This window comes from Apus apus, chromosome Z, assembly GCF_020740795.1.
Source record: "Apus apus isolate bApuApu2 chromosome Z, bApuApu2.pri.cur, whole genome shotgun sequence".
Classification (NCBI taxonomy): Eukaryota; Metazoa; Chordata; class Aves; order Apodiformes; family Apodidae; genus Apus; species Apus apus.
The window spans coordinates 59,888,586-59,903,966 of NC_067312.1; positions in this window are offsets into that span (position 1 = coordinate 59,888,586).

Sequence of the window (15,381 nt, forward strand, 5' to 3'; positions counted from 1 at the left end):
AAATTTGAATAAGTAAGAATTACTAATCTACTTTCAGATCTTTCAGTGCATTTTAAAAACATGCGATTCATCTTTGCTCAGACAGAAAAGATGGTATTTTCTGTGACTGTATATCTCTCAAAGCTTTAAAATAAAAATCTCCCTCAAATGGACTACTGATGGAAGAAGGAACTATTTCTTTGTGGAAGTGAACAAGCCCAAATATTGTTTTGACATGAAGACTTGGAGTTCTGGGCCTAAACTGAAAACCAATGTGAGAACTACCTAGAATGTACCAACTTACTCGTAGAGAGCAACCATTTGTATGTCATTTAGCAAAGATAACACTAGTAGTACCTTGATGCTTCTTGAGTACAAATGTGTTAGATTCTCTTTTCTCAATTCAGCCTTAGACATACACTTCTTGTTTCTCCACAAAATACTAAATGTCTGAAAGTTTCCACATTCTGCTTTTGTTGAAATACAGTATGTAGGTAGACATATAGTGTAACTTCACTATCTCAAATTTTGACCAATCTGCTGAATCTGCTTTGGCTCTCTAGAGGAAGCTTTCAAATTCCCCTTTGGGTTCCTGGGTTCGTTGAAACATCATTTTGTATTGTGACTTGCAGCTTCATTTGCTACAGTCTATGATTTTAAAGACTTTAAAAATTTTGGTTTTTTTCAAAGCATAAAGAATTTACTGAAATGCTGTTTTATATTGGTCAAAGGAAGAAGAGTATTTGTTGTGATAAAATGCTGTAAGCTCCCCTTCATAATTATTCCATCTCATATTTTCTGATTTCCAACAGTATCAGTACCATTTCATTGTTGAGCCATATTGGCATATCATACCATCAAAGATTATAAATTCGCTCACATTATGGTAAAGAAGTAACAGAGCTAATAGTGCCTGTTGCCCAGGGAATAATTTTCATATCATTTAGTGACCCTTGTATGACTGATGAAAACAAACAACATTTTGAGCCAGTGTGAGAAAGTTCCTTTTCTATGGATCAGCCAGACTGGCTTTCTGAATAGCAGTGATTTCATCTATGTGGATGAGCTAAGATGCTTCTGTCTGGTATGCTGTTGATGTTGTCTCATAAAAGATAAATTAATAAGATGCTTTTATCTGCAACTCTTTCATAAAGTGTTTTCTAATTTCCATACTAATGAATCAATTTTATTGGGTTTTCCCTTGGTCTTTGTGTTAATCAGACCAAATTATATGCTGTAATTTTAACTGAAATGAAGTTTAGATTATCGCTTCATTCCCTCAACATTTGTTTCTCAAAAAATAGGAGGAAATACTGGTCTGTTACAAATCAAATGCTGTCCAGCTGTGTTGAGCTATGTATCCATGAAGTGCTTGTCCCTCTCACTCACAAGATTAGTTCCTTCTCTGCTGAGGCCAAAATATCTTCTATGATTTTCCAAGGTTTTCTCTTATTTACTGAAATCATAGGAAGCCAATGCAAATTCCACTTACAATAGAACGTGTTTAATCTCTTGTCATTGCTATTGTCATTACTATTACCTTAACTGCCCCTCCGTGGTGATACATAGCATACTTTCAAGGAAATCTGGACAAATACAGTGTGTGTCTCTGAGACAGCTGTACAGATTCACAAGTGCAGGCAGCTGGCCTCTTCTGTGGAGTACTAGTTATGGCATTGGACATGTTGGAGCACCAGATTGTCTTTTTTTGGAAATCACCCTCTGATCATTCATGACAAATGAAGGAAGGAGAAGCAGCACTCCCTGGTCAGTGCTAATGGGATTCCTCTTACCTGCTCTGTGTTGAAAGGTTCATCCCATGAGGGTTACTATGAAGAGCTCTTCCTACAGGTGAGCTGACTGACTTTCTTCTCATTCCAATCCACAGGTTCCTATTAGTAGCCCAACTTAACTAAAGACCAGCCTTTCAGGACAGGTGAATTATTAACCATTTGCCCATTTCTGTAGCAAACTCTCAGTCCAGCCTGTAAGTGGTCCAATTTCTCCTTTGCAGCCAAACTCTCTGCATGAATAAAATAATCCCTGTTTCCCCACATCATCCTTACAGATTGCAGCAAGCTTGCAGTGAAACAAAGTTTTCTCAGTTCTTATCGGGCAACACAAACTGTGTGCAGTCTTCATTGTAACACCCAGTAGGTCACTACCTGTCCTTCTAATGTACTTCTGCAACTGAACTGCAGCTTCTTATACCCTTTCAAATGTCACCCTTGCATCTGACCATCTAGAATCTGGTGGCCTATTGATTGATTCCTTTGTGTCTGTAGTCAGTGGAAGGAGCACCTTGATGCCCTTCTGTAAGTCAGGACAGAGGATACAAGGTCCTGAATGACCTCATGCATAGCTGAGCAGGGCTGCTCTACCTGCCTCTGCAAACAGCACCTGACTGGGAAACCAGAGTACCTCTGACAATGTCCTTCTGGCTGAAGAGGCTATGTTATGTTTGACAGACTAAATTTTCGATTGGTGAATGTCTCTCAGTGTTCAAGTCAGTGAGTTTTCAGATTAACCTTCTTTCGGGGAAAGAGAGGTTTTTAATGAATATTTAGTTGAAGTGGTCAATATGAAAGAGAAGCTGAAGGTGGAGCTTACTCTGGTGCCCAGAGCAAAGTTCATGGTTTAACTATTATGTTAGATGAATAAAATCTACCCTTGAGTTCATTCCAGGAAGGCCTGGATATGAATGTGTAAGAGTATCTGAGCAAAAGGTCATATCCCTGTGGTATAATGATTTCAGCATGTTGGAAGAAAGGAAATTTCCTATTAATCAACCTTATGCCAGTGTGCAAGGTCACAAAGCGTGAACTTGGAACCTCATTCTGCATTTCATAGCTCTGCCTAAATGAAACCCAGGCTGCAGACTGTACTTTTTATTTGGCAGAGTTGCCCTGTCATTATAGCTGTATCTTCAGTCAAGTGATTTCAGTGGTTTCAAATCAGGTTGTGCATTCAGCTGCTCTGTTAGCCCACCTCTGCATCAAATGTAATGGTACCTCCTTTGAAAATCCAGCCTTTGGGAACTCTGTCAGCCTCCAGATAAGAGTAGCCCTATCTCTTGTATAAAGAGATACAAGAAATCTTCATATCACTTGTATGAAGATCTACTCTACATCTATATATATTCAACAAATATCTTTATGGTGGCTTTGGTTAAAAAACATCTGGTAATTTTATTTGTTTTGACAGAATCTTTCTGATGACTTGATGACCAGGAAAAGATGCTACTGATTGCTTTGCATAATCTTATCTCCTTTTTTCTCCCATTTCTTCTTCTCCCATATTTTCCCAGTCTGGGAACACGGTGCTGCAGTAATTGACTGGTAACCGTTCAATAGGCATGAGCATGAGGAAGAACAGGAAAACACAGCTGCACCAACCTTGTCTTCAAGAAAGACTCTGCTTGGAGGAAAAAAAAAAAAGCAAAACCAAAAAACAATTAGAAATGTATTCCCAAAAATTTAGATTAACTGATTAACAGTCACGAAATGGCTGTCCATGTCTGTCTCTGGGTGCAAGATGGCTGAAATCTTGCTGTTGTGAATATTACTAATAATCTGAAAAGCACAGATGCCTTTCAATAGTCTAGTCCTTAAGATGTCAGATTTTATTAACATGATCTCTGAGGACATTTCTAAAGCCCCAGTAAGAATTATGCATCTTGATAAACCATGAACTGGAGTTCTCCTGCTCCCGTGGATTTTGTTAAAACCTTCCTCCAAACTTGCTAGTTTCTTCTTTGACCTATTTTCTTAGAGATTCTGTCTTTTACTGTATTTACCCAGGCTCACTGTGCATCTTGAGGTGACTATTTTTCCTCAAAATTTGCCCTACACTCAAGTTTTAATTAACATTTTGCCATGTTCTTTCTCTGTTTATAATGTATGTATCCTGGCCACTTTTCAAAAGAAGGACCAAGAGGTGCCATTTTTCTGTCAAGAGTCCTCTATTGGTGTACACTTTTGGAGGACTTATTAAGGATCTTAAAGACAGTAAAACACAATTCACATATTGATTATACTGTTTAAAATTGCACTGTTCATCATGATGACACCCAAGGTCAGTAGTGCTGGTATGGGGAAGTTACTAAATAAACTAGCCAAACAGAGAAGATAGGAAGCAGTATGATATAGAAAAGTCTGTTCAAAAAAACCCACATCAGTGGACACATGAAGCACATTCTTAATCCACCTTTATTAGATCAGTCCTGCTAAGAAACATGTTTCTGTTTCTTTTCCCAGTGATTACACAAATTTTTCTTTTTAGAGGTTTTGCTGCATTAACAAAAAGATCTTTATGTTAGCTGAAAATACATTATTTTCCTTTGGTTATTAGTACACAGTAGTTTTTAGTCACTTCATTGAAAAGCAAATAGGTCTGAGCTTACCCTAGAGGATATGGAACAGCCCTATGTATTAATTTTACCATCTGTAAGGACTGAAAACACAATGCTTCAGAAGTACCTATATTTGAAGCAGATTTTTATAATCAGAAGAAAAAGGCTAATGTGACATAGCATGGCAAAAAGCACTCAAAGACTTGTCCACAAGTCTGATGAGATTTATGATCCATGATCCTGGCCCAGGCATTTTTGCAATGCTGAAAAAGCAAATACAAGGTAATGGAAAACAATTATGAGTCATTCTTTTCCTTCAGAGGTGATTAATGTAACATAGTCAAGTTAAATCCTCTGAAGACATCCGCAATACTTTTCACTAATGTGTTTTGTAAGCATGGATTTGATACTATTACACAAAAGATTTTAATTTCCTGCTAAAAAATATGATTCATGATCAAAACCAAGATACACGTAAATACTAGTTGCTGAGCTTGCAAGACTGATGCATTTCTTATCAGCAAATGATAAAAACATAGAACATCTTCAGTTTTATGACAGAAATAATTATGTATTACCAAATGCATGCAGAGCTGAATAAAAATATTTTCATGGACTATGCTGTGAAGGATCTGACAGCAGCACAGCGAACTACCAAGCATCCTCTGTCCATATTTCAGAGGGTCTATATGTACTCTCATTTTAAAAATTGAAAATATTAGCTGCTTTAAATGAAGCAAAAAGTGGTGTTCAGAAGTTTTAATGGCTTAATTTTCTAGAATGAATGTGTGACACACTGTCTTGATCAGGGCTTTGCGTTCTTTGATTCTAGTATCATGTAATATTAGGCTAGTTCCGGTGCACAGGTATTTCATTTTCATATGGGTGCTGCATATCTGCAGTTTCAACTCAGTCTCAGCTTGCCATTGCTCTGATGCTTTTTACTGAATCCAAATTAACCTAATAACCGTTAGGATACAGAATATCCAAACACTGAGAAACCAGCAAATTTTAGTCTTTCAGGTGTCACAACCAGTTACCTCAACTGGACAGTGCACTGGGATCTACCTGTTGACTGCACATTGCCTGCAGTGGGACCTTTTCACAGAATAAGACAGTCCGTTTACAGAAAAACATAACCTTTTGATTTGTGAATTTCCATGCTTCACCATGTCTGTTAGGCTCAGGAGGCAATGGATGACCCATACCCTGCTGAAGAATCTGCCTTAAGCATCCCCAGATGAGCACCCTTTCTGTGTGTGCAGTTTTGCAGTGTGGCTGAAAGGTCCATCCTACTGCTTGTGGTACGAGTGTCTCTTCATCTGTCAAAGTGCTGTGTGTCCTGTCATACAGTAGGTAGTGTATAGCACTCAAAGGGCAGAAGGCTTCACATTGTTCATTTTCAGAATCAAGACAATCTCAGTAACACAGGCTATAACAAGGACAAGTCCAGCACCACAGAGGTTCTTCAAAAAGCTGCCAAATAAAACTGTCCAAAGCCCAAACTGCACACCTGGATTACCACTTTGTCACCATGTTGGCAAGCAATGTTGGATGCTGATCTGGCTCCATATAAATTTACCTACTGACTGGTGCGACTGTGAAGGGGACAAAGTTACATTCAGCCCCTTGCTGTTTTCCCTTGATGCATGTCACTTGAGGTACTAATGCAACAGCACCAATTCATCTCCAGTTTCTAATGGGAAGCATGTCCCAGTTTCCATAAAGAGATGCTTTGCTATAACTCAAGGCACTTCAGTCCTAAAACTCTTCCATGCAGAGCTTTGATTCCAGTTTTCTGTGTGCTAAGTTAACTTAGATTTTTATGGCCTTCCTCTGCTTCAGCAAGTCATTAGTTGGAGCAGCCTCTGGATCCTAACTGCAGCAGCTGTTAGGATGCCAGCTGAGCCCAGATGTTCTTCCCAGTCTTACTGAGCCTTGTTTTGTGGGTATAGTGGAAGGAAGTGTTTTACAGGAGCTACTTCAAATCTTGTCTTCTTTTACCTGTCATCAGAATGTTAAATCTCAGCTTACTCACAGCCCATTTCCTTGCTCAGGAAGGCAGAGAATTCATTATATTAAACTCACTTTTTATGTATTGAGTACAGTTATATTCCTCAAAACATCATGAAATGTTTGACTGTCCTGCCAGTCAAGGCCTAAGTGAATGTTTTCCTTGGGACACTGAATGTCACCCAGGCAGAGTCTGTTCACTTCATCTCTCTCCATTTCACCAATATCAGAGGCAGGTGAAGTCAGGGCTGTGGACATCCACACATAGCTGCATTCTGGTGCTTTGTCCTTCTTCAGTGGGATCCATCTGTATTGAATTAACCATTGGCAGAAGAATTTAGCACATTTATGGTAAATTTGTTCCTAGGGGAGTATTAGAAAAGATCAGTGACCTCAGTGTTTACCTGACACTTCATGAACTACTTTTTGGACACAGTCATTCTGGCATTTGGAAATAGATTAATCATTTAATGACAAACTGTAAGAGCACTTCAGGAGCTTGTTCCCCCACCTGGTCAGCTCTGACTTTATCATTCTTTCCATCTGCACCCACTCTACTTTTCTCAATTAATCTTCCATCTTTTTTTTTTTCCCAGACTTCACCCCATGGCTGCCTATTTCCATATTCACCATATAGGTACCTGTAACTGAGGAAGGGTTACTTGGGCTTCAAAGGGACAATGCTGTACCATTCTGTGTGGCAAATGACCTGATGCAGGTGTTTCAGGAGCTGGATTTGGGGTTTGGTGGCCCTGGAAAGGAGGGAGCTGATTGACCAGGCAGGGACTCTGCTCCTTCCATCGTTATTCTGGTATAGGAATGGACTGCAGTAATGTGGCTCCTGCTTAAACCTCTGGCTAAAAGCCTTTTTTTAAGTGGTAATAAATTCCTTTTCCAAGTCACCAGTCCTTAGATTGCTCTCTGACACCGGCTAGTTCTTCATCCCTATGGAGAGCTGCTGACACCTCATTTCTTTTAGTTCAGGCATATAATTTACTACATTCTGTAGGCCAGACCTCATTTTGTGTCTTCACCTTGTCTTGTTCTCACACTGCTTATTTACATTCACAGAATCACAGAATATTAGGGGTTGGAAGGGACCTCTGGACATCATCGAGTCCAACCCCATCTGCCAAAGCAGGATCACCTAAGGCAGGTCACACAGAAGCATGTCCAGACAGGTCTTGAAAGTCTCCAGAGAAGGAGACTCCACAAGCTCTCCGGGCTGCCTGTTCCAGTGCTCTGTCATACTTCTAGTAAAGAAGTTTTTCCTGATATTGAGGTAGAACTTCCTGTGTTCCAGTTTGCATCCATTGCCCCTCGTCCTATCACAGGACATGAAAATTCCAGGTAGTCCTCCAGGTTTACCTGGTTATCCAGTTCTGTGTTGTATGTAAGCACCAACATGCTGATCAAGATGCAGTGATTTTTCTGAGGTCCACTCCAATCTTGACTCTTGGGTAAAGGTTTATTTCTTGGTGGGAGAGGAGGGTGGGAGCAAGGGAAGCATCTTCTCCTTTATTCACCCAGCTATTTCTCATGTCTCTTCTTAGCATCCAGGCAGCATAACTGTAGTTTTTTTCCTATCTTAATTTCTCTGTCTTTGTTGTGGGTTTTTTGGTTTGGGTTTTTTGGGGGGGTGTTTTGGGTTTTTGTTTGTTGGGGGAGAGGGTTGTTTTGTTGGTAGTGAGTGGTTTGGTTTTTTTTTACCACCTTGCAGTGTTAGTATTTATTTATTCTTAATTTCTAATCTGATTGCTAGGAAGGTTGTTCAAATTTTGCAGGGTTTCAAGTATCGGGCTTTAGAGCATAATTATTCCTCTAGTATTTCTCTGTTATATTGGAGGTCTGTAAGAGAAAGGTTCCTTTAAATGTGCTGCATACTAGAGATAAAAATCATAGAACTATTCAGATGTCACTTCATTCACATTTTTCCTGAGAGACATCTTCAGACTGTGAAAACTTTAGCAAGGATATAAAAAGATAGGGTGTTTCTCATAAAAGAGAGGCCAAAGCCTGCTTGAGATTGAGCTAAGCCACATAAAATTTCTGTCTGAAAGATTTTTGCCTCTGCAAAAACCTGAAATAAAATCCAAGGATGAAGCTGAATGTTAAATGTATAGGCGCATAGTTGCTTATAGCTTGCAGACAGATCTCCAGAAAATGCCCTTGTTGATGAATTTTGAAGATAATTAAGAAGCATCCACCTGGTGGGATGTCCAGGTGGGGTAACTTTTGTGCATAGTGTTTGAAATTGCTTTGAAACAGACTTAATTTTCTGACTGTTGCTGAAGGGCAGATACTTTCTTATTGTGCTCACTTTAATTGTTTTGTATTTCTTTTTAAGTTAGTAGGTATTCATAACCTTAGTCTTTAGAATCTGTTGCTGATTTGGAGTTGGTGATGCGGTCAGAGGTGGAAAGATACAGAATTTTTATTTGAGAGAAGTTCACAACGAGGTGCTATCAAATTATTTATCAGGTGTCACATATAGTGCAGAAAAAACTGTAGTGTTACAGGAGTGTGTCAGTCTCTAAAATGGTGACCGAAAGCTTATAAATTGGACAGAGAACTGTTGCAGGACCTTTTCTGCTGCATCTGTTTAGATCCATTTTAAAGGCATTTCATCAGCTTAAATAAAAGTAGTACTCACTGACATCCCCAGTTGGATCAAGAAAGCCAAATGGTCAGCAGAGGAAGGAAGCAGATGAAAAATTATTTTCTGATTTGAATTCCATCTAGCGTCATCTGTGGACCCAACTTAACACATCATAAAACCATTACAAGTCAGTAAGTGACAATAGTGTCTAGCAAAAGAAGCAGGAAAGAATTGCCCTGGCAGTAAAAAAATCCACATGCAAGGCAATATTTATTCTTTGCTCCGTGAAAGCCAGATATGCAAATTACAGCTTCAGTGACTGCATCATTAGATAAAATGGAGCCTGAATTTGAAGGGAAACAAAGTGTTCGTTTACTTTGGTGTATTTTTTTAATGCAGATGATCTTTTCAAGGGAAATTGGCTAAACAGTGGTGTGAAATGGTTCATCATTCAGAACGCTGCAAAAATTATTTATGTTCTTCCCACTCCCACTGCCGGCTTCATCTTGTAAGGGATATTTAAGCCCCTTCTATTGCTTTAAAAAAAATTCAAGGTAATTTTCTTATAAAGCTTTTTGCTTGTACAAATCAGTATGCTGTGTGGAGCAGTTTTTATTTGTATGTGATTTTTTCTGACTTGTAGTCTTTTTATGGGAGTTATTTTTTGAACTTCTAGGATAGGATTCATTGTACAGAGCAAGGCAGTCCTGATTCCAAAAGGGGCCTGTATTGATGCTACTCTCTTCTGAACAATGCTGAAACAATTCTGTTCTGCACTGACACTGCTTACATGTCAAGCTTCCCAGAGGAAAGTGGCAGAAGCAAAGCTTCTGACTGTTAAGCTTCAGCTGGGTGCCATTCATCAGGATAATGTTGTGCTAAGAACTGCCACAGAGCTCACTCTTAAGGTGAGTCCAAAACCAATTAATCACCGGAAGTAGCACGATCAGAATTTCTGCCTGGATCCTGTACACATAGCAAAGAAAAACTATGTTGTGTGTTGGCCATCAGAAGACTCATAAGAAGATCTGCAGATGTACTAAAAGAAGGTTTTCCGACTTTGAGAGATTTCAGGCTTCACTGGCTGTGTTGGTATATCTCACCCACAGCAAGTTTGCTAGTGACACCAAGCTGTGGCTGTGACTGACACACTGGAAGGAAGGGATGCCATCCAGAGGGACCTTGACAGGCTTGAGAGGTGGGCCAATGCCAACCTTATGAAGTTCTGCAAGGCCAAGTGCAAGGTCCTGCTCATGGATCAGGGAAATCCCAAGCAGAAGTGCACACTGGGTGGAGAATGGATTGAGAACAGCCCTGAGGAAAAGGTTGATGAGAAGCTCAAAATAAGCCAACACTGTGCTCTAGCAGCCCAGAAAGCCAACCGTGTCCTGGGCTGTGTCAAAACAAGTGTGGGCGGTAGTCAAGGGAGGGGATTCTCCCCCTCTACTCCACTCTTGTGAGACCTGACTTGGAGTACTGTGTCCAGCTCTAGAGCCAACAAAGGAAGAACATGGAGCTGTTGGAACAAGAAGAGAGGAGGGCCATGAAGATAATTAGGGGACTGGAGCACCTCTTGCCTGAAGACAGGCTGAGAGAGTTTGGGCCATTCAGCCTGGAGAAGGCTCGAGAGAGACCTCATATCGGCCTTCCAGTATCTGAAGGAGCTACAGGAAAGCTGGGGAGTGGGACATTTTACAGGGGCTTTTAGCAAGAGGTCAAGGGGTAATGGTTTTAAACTGGATGCGGGAAGATTTAGATTAGGCATTAGGAAAACGTTCTTGGCTCTGAGAGTGGTGAGACACTGGCTCAGGTTGTGCAGGGAAGTTGTGGATGCCCCATCCCTAGAAGTGGCCTGTGCCAGGTTGGATGGGGCTCTGAGCAACCCAATGTAGTGGGAGGTTTCCCTGCAGATGGCACAGGATTGGAACTAGATTATCTTTTAAGATCCCTTCCAACCAAAACCATTCTATGATTCTATGATCTGCATTCTATTTATTGCCCACAATAGATAGCGAGTTAAAACCTGCCTATCCATAGGGTATAACACCAAAGAGAAATCTCCAACTGAAGTGATAAAAGACCCCACCAATAGTTTCTTTCCAGCCTCCTGTGCTGACAGAACAAGCTCTTCTGTGGAGGAAATCAGAAAGGCAGTCACCTGTTCTAATAGCCTGACTGTTTTATAAACCATTACAAGGTTAAGTCTGTAGTGTTCAGCAGATGTTGTGGCTGGAAGTGAAAACAGCACACTGTGATGTCTACTTAGTCTCTGCACATTTAACCAGCAATCCTTATAGGGTGCTGGTCTAACTATTTGTACTTATCTTTCATGGGAGGAATAGCAGCTTTATTTCTTCTCACTCTTACCTGACTGCTAGCTGTGTGTAAACCTATGGGCTACTACGTGGAAAGAAGCTAAGTTACGAGTGCAGATGTAAAAGTGCAGAGATGCTTATAAAAGACATTTTTCCCCAAGCTGCTTTTTTTTTTTTTTTTCTTCCCCCCACCCCCCCCGTAGAGGGGCTGATGCATATTTTCATTAATATTGCATCTCTCAGCATGGAACAGGAACATGGAGGAGGCTCATCTGTCATCTCTCTCAAACTTCACATCAAAAAGATGATGTACAGTTGCCTTGGCCATCAAGGAGAAGGGATGCTTTTCATGCTGTGTAACTCATGGGCAGCTGTCAAGGTTAAAAGCATCATTTCAGATCTGCCAAATTACATTAGAGATTTGTTAGTCACTTACTAGTTTTTAATCCAGGGCTTTAGGGGAACTTTCTTGAGTAACTTTCCTGTGAACATCCTTCGGGCTTGTTACACAGTCTGGCAGCTTAAGTGAGATGCTACCCTGTCACTTGAGGTAACTGGCACGTTACACAGAGTAATGCAGTGAAGGAGTAAGTATATTTTTGGGTCTATATTTACTCCGCTGCAATGTTTGCATACTCTTCTATAACCATTCTTTTGACTCAGTCTCAGCTGCATTTTCTTGTGTAATATAAAAATCAGAAAGCTGACTTGTACTCAGATTCTCTGTTGGAACCAGATTATCCAGGTTATTTCAGAAGTTCCAGAAATTAGACACATTACATTTGTTTCTTTTCAGAACAGATGGTGGAGTAGAATTTGAAACACTGAAGTGACAGTGGGAGAGAAGTTACAGTGGGGGGGGAAAAAAAGGAACTGAAGTGAAACTTTTCACACTTTTCATTTTTTTGCTGATTCCCAGCTTTTGTTTTTATATGAAAAGTTTAATAGATCCATGTTTCAGATTTGTCTCCATTATTTGGATAACTATAAAATCACATGAATAAAATCTGGAATATTCTGCACTTTTACTAGATACTTAATGGATACTTATAAATCATTGGAATTTCACCTCTCTCACCTGAGTTCAAATCTATTTTAATGGGCTGATTCCTTATTGGTGTATGTTCTCTGAAGTGACAGAGCTAAAATAAGGATTAATTTTCTAACTCTTTAAAAATGGGATGGACATATGAATTGAGCATGGTGTCTAAAGAAGTCACATCAAAGCCACCATCAGTGGCAAAACTGAAGCCCAGGTTGAGAACTCAGTCTGTTTCTAGATCAACCCTCTGAATTCTTTCCGTGGAGATATTTTTTATTTATGACACTATATTGTCTGCTCTTGTGGGATCACAGACCAGGCTAACCTGAGAAAACAACTAGCACAGAACAGTCATGGAACAGAGGACTGTACTCCTGCTCCTTGGAGAAAAAGAAAAAAGAGCCCTAAGCTTCTCTTTACTGGGTTTAATTTATTTTTAGCAGTGGCTCTTGTACTCAGTGCAGGGTGTCCCAAAAGGATAGAGGGACTTGAATTAGTGTGCTTTGAGCCTGTGTGCCTGCAGTTCCCTCACTGACCCCAGCAAAAGCCAGAAAGGCATTGCTGCAGATTAGATGGATGAAAGATTTCCCCAGCTCCCATGCCATAAATGTGGGGTTTTTTTTGTTTTATTTTATTATTTCTGCTGTACTGAATAGCTTCTCCTAATGTACCCTGCACAGAGGCTGCAGAAGGCCAAGCACAGGGCATGTGTCTCTGGGTGCCTGAGGTTACGAGCTCAGTCATCCTATTTCTCTGCGGGCTCCCTTCAAACATACCACAGGTGGGCTTGGAAGGCTGGGGCAGACATTTTCTCCTTGCTTACTGTTTTGTTCATTTTGTGTTTCTACATCTCAGTGTGCTCTCTCTGCTGTTAAATGCCAAACTCCAATACCCCAGTTCCCACTGACTATCACCTCACCCATGCAAGGGTCTCATGGCAGCCTGCTGGGCTACCCATGGCATAAGCATTTGATACAAGGTCATCTGAATTTCATCCTATGGGAGCTTTTATCTTTCTTCACTTGATCTGCCTTTCCTTCCATCTGTGCTTTAAACTGTGCTTCTGGGTCATGTAAGTGGTGGTGGGGTTGTTAATTAGAGTGTGGGGTAAGCAGTCTAAACATGGTTAAAAAAATAAAAATCAATTAAGCTCTCAGGGACAGATTCAGCAAAGTACATACAGAAAATGACTAAACAGAGAGATGTGAATAGCCCTGCAAATTTCAGTGGGATTACACGTGCCCTTGAAATTATACCTGTGATAAAATACTTGACTGCAGCGGAGTCCGGTCAGGGGATTGTCAGAGCTTTGCCTGGCAATATGCACCCCAGAACCCTCTGTGCTTTCCAGGGGCTCATCTGCAGCTTGAATGTGGTGTAGATGCTGCACAGCTCTGCTGTGCTACTGGCCTCTCCAGCAGCCAGATTTCCTTTCAGAAACCACAAATGTAGGTTGGGAAACAAGCAAAGGTGAGAGCACAGCTTTGCACATGCCTTTCCTCTTTTTCTGGTGGATCAGCAGCACTTCCAGTTCCACGGCCTGTGATGTGCTGGCGGACATAGCGTCAGGGCTTGAGATCTGAGTCGGTCCTACTGGTCTCCTGCCACTCTTCCCAGTGATTTTCTGGCAGTGACGCAAAGTGAATAAAACTTTTCAGCAGTGTTCACTGTAGCTTCAGGAAACATGGTTGTGGTCAGTTTTATCTCAGTGCCATCTGGTACACAAAATGGCGCGTTGGAAAAAATGTGGAATGCTAAGAGAGAAATGTAGAGACAAAAAAAGGGCAGAATTCAGAGAAGGTTATTAATATGAATTAAAAAATAAAGGCATCACGTTGCATAACTATGAGGGTAGGAAAAAACCACATTATTTAGTTTAACCCATTGCATCCTACTCACATGATTTTTCACCTCCTGGAAGCTCCAGATAGCTTTCCAACCTGTTTTCAAGCACTTCTAACAATAAAGCATCAATTACGATGCTGTTGTCAGATTGCCCTTACAGTTAAGAAACCTTCTTACTGTGTTACCAAAATGCTTCAGCTTCAGCATGTCACCTAAAATACCCACAGTGCATTAAACTGTAGGTGTTGGTGGGATCCTGTAAATGTCTCTGCAAATGTAAGCTCAAACAGCTTTCTGTTGATTCCCTAATTTAGTTACCAGAAACCCCTGCACCCTCCTCCTCCCATTCCCAGTCTCTCTGATTCCAAGCAGCCTCATTATCTACTAACCTTTAAATGCTACCACCCCCAGTAGGTCCGAACCACTTTCCACTGAAAGACAGAGGACAAAATTGGAAGCTTTTTCCAAGAGACGAAACTGTATCGTCAGCTCCCCTGGGTTTCGTTTCCACTTGAAAAACCCCAGCCCAAAGATCCTGAAGTCACCTGGGATCTTCCTGTGAGCCATGGTGGCGTCTTAGATACACGTGGTTGGGCTGTTAATAGCACTCCCAGTAGGTCATTTGGGAGACCCAGCACTTGGCTTTTCCACTGAAGAACACAATACCTCTGTTCTCTGTCTGCTTCTCCTTTCAGAGTGGCAAATCATCTCCAGGGAGACTGATCTAAGACCCCTAGTTCACAGGCATTTCCTCAATGTCTAAGGCAAGGAGTTAGTCCCACTTGATATTTTTTAAAATCAATATTTTATTAAGCAATGCTTTTATGGCATTTCAGTATTCATCTATAATAATTACTATAAGCCTTTTATCTGTGTATATCAAAGCACCTAGTGAAAGTTGGAGAACATAAAAACTCTGTATTAAAGATGAAAAAATATGAGGCATGCAGAGGGATTATGTGCTTTGCCCAAATGCCCAGCCAATTAACGGATTAATTCTTAATCCAGTTCTATATCCACTGCCAAATTTTATCTCCATGTAAAATATTTTACATTTGAAAATACCTAGTCAAGTTAATGGCACAGTCACTTTGCAACTGAATTAATACAATACTTCTAATTAACTTAACAAAAATAAAATAAATCAGTGTGTTAAGAGTGTTTTTCTGAAATCTCTGTGTTTCTCTTCAGTGTGGATTTCCAGTTAATTACATGTTTAACACTCAACTGTTCAGCA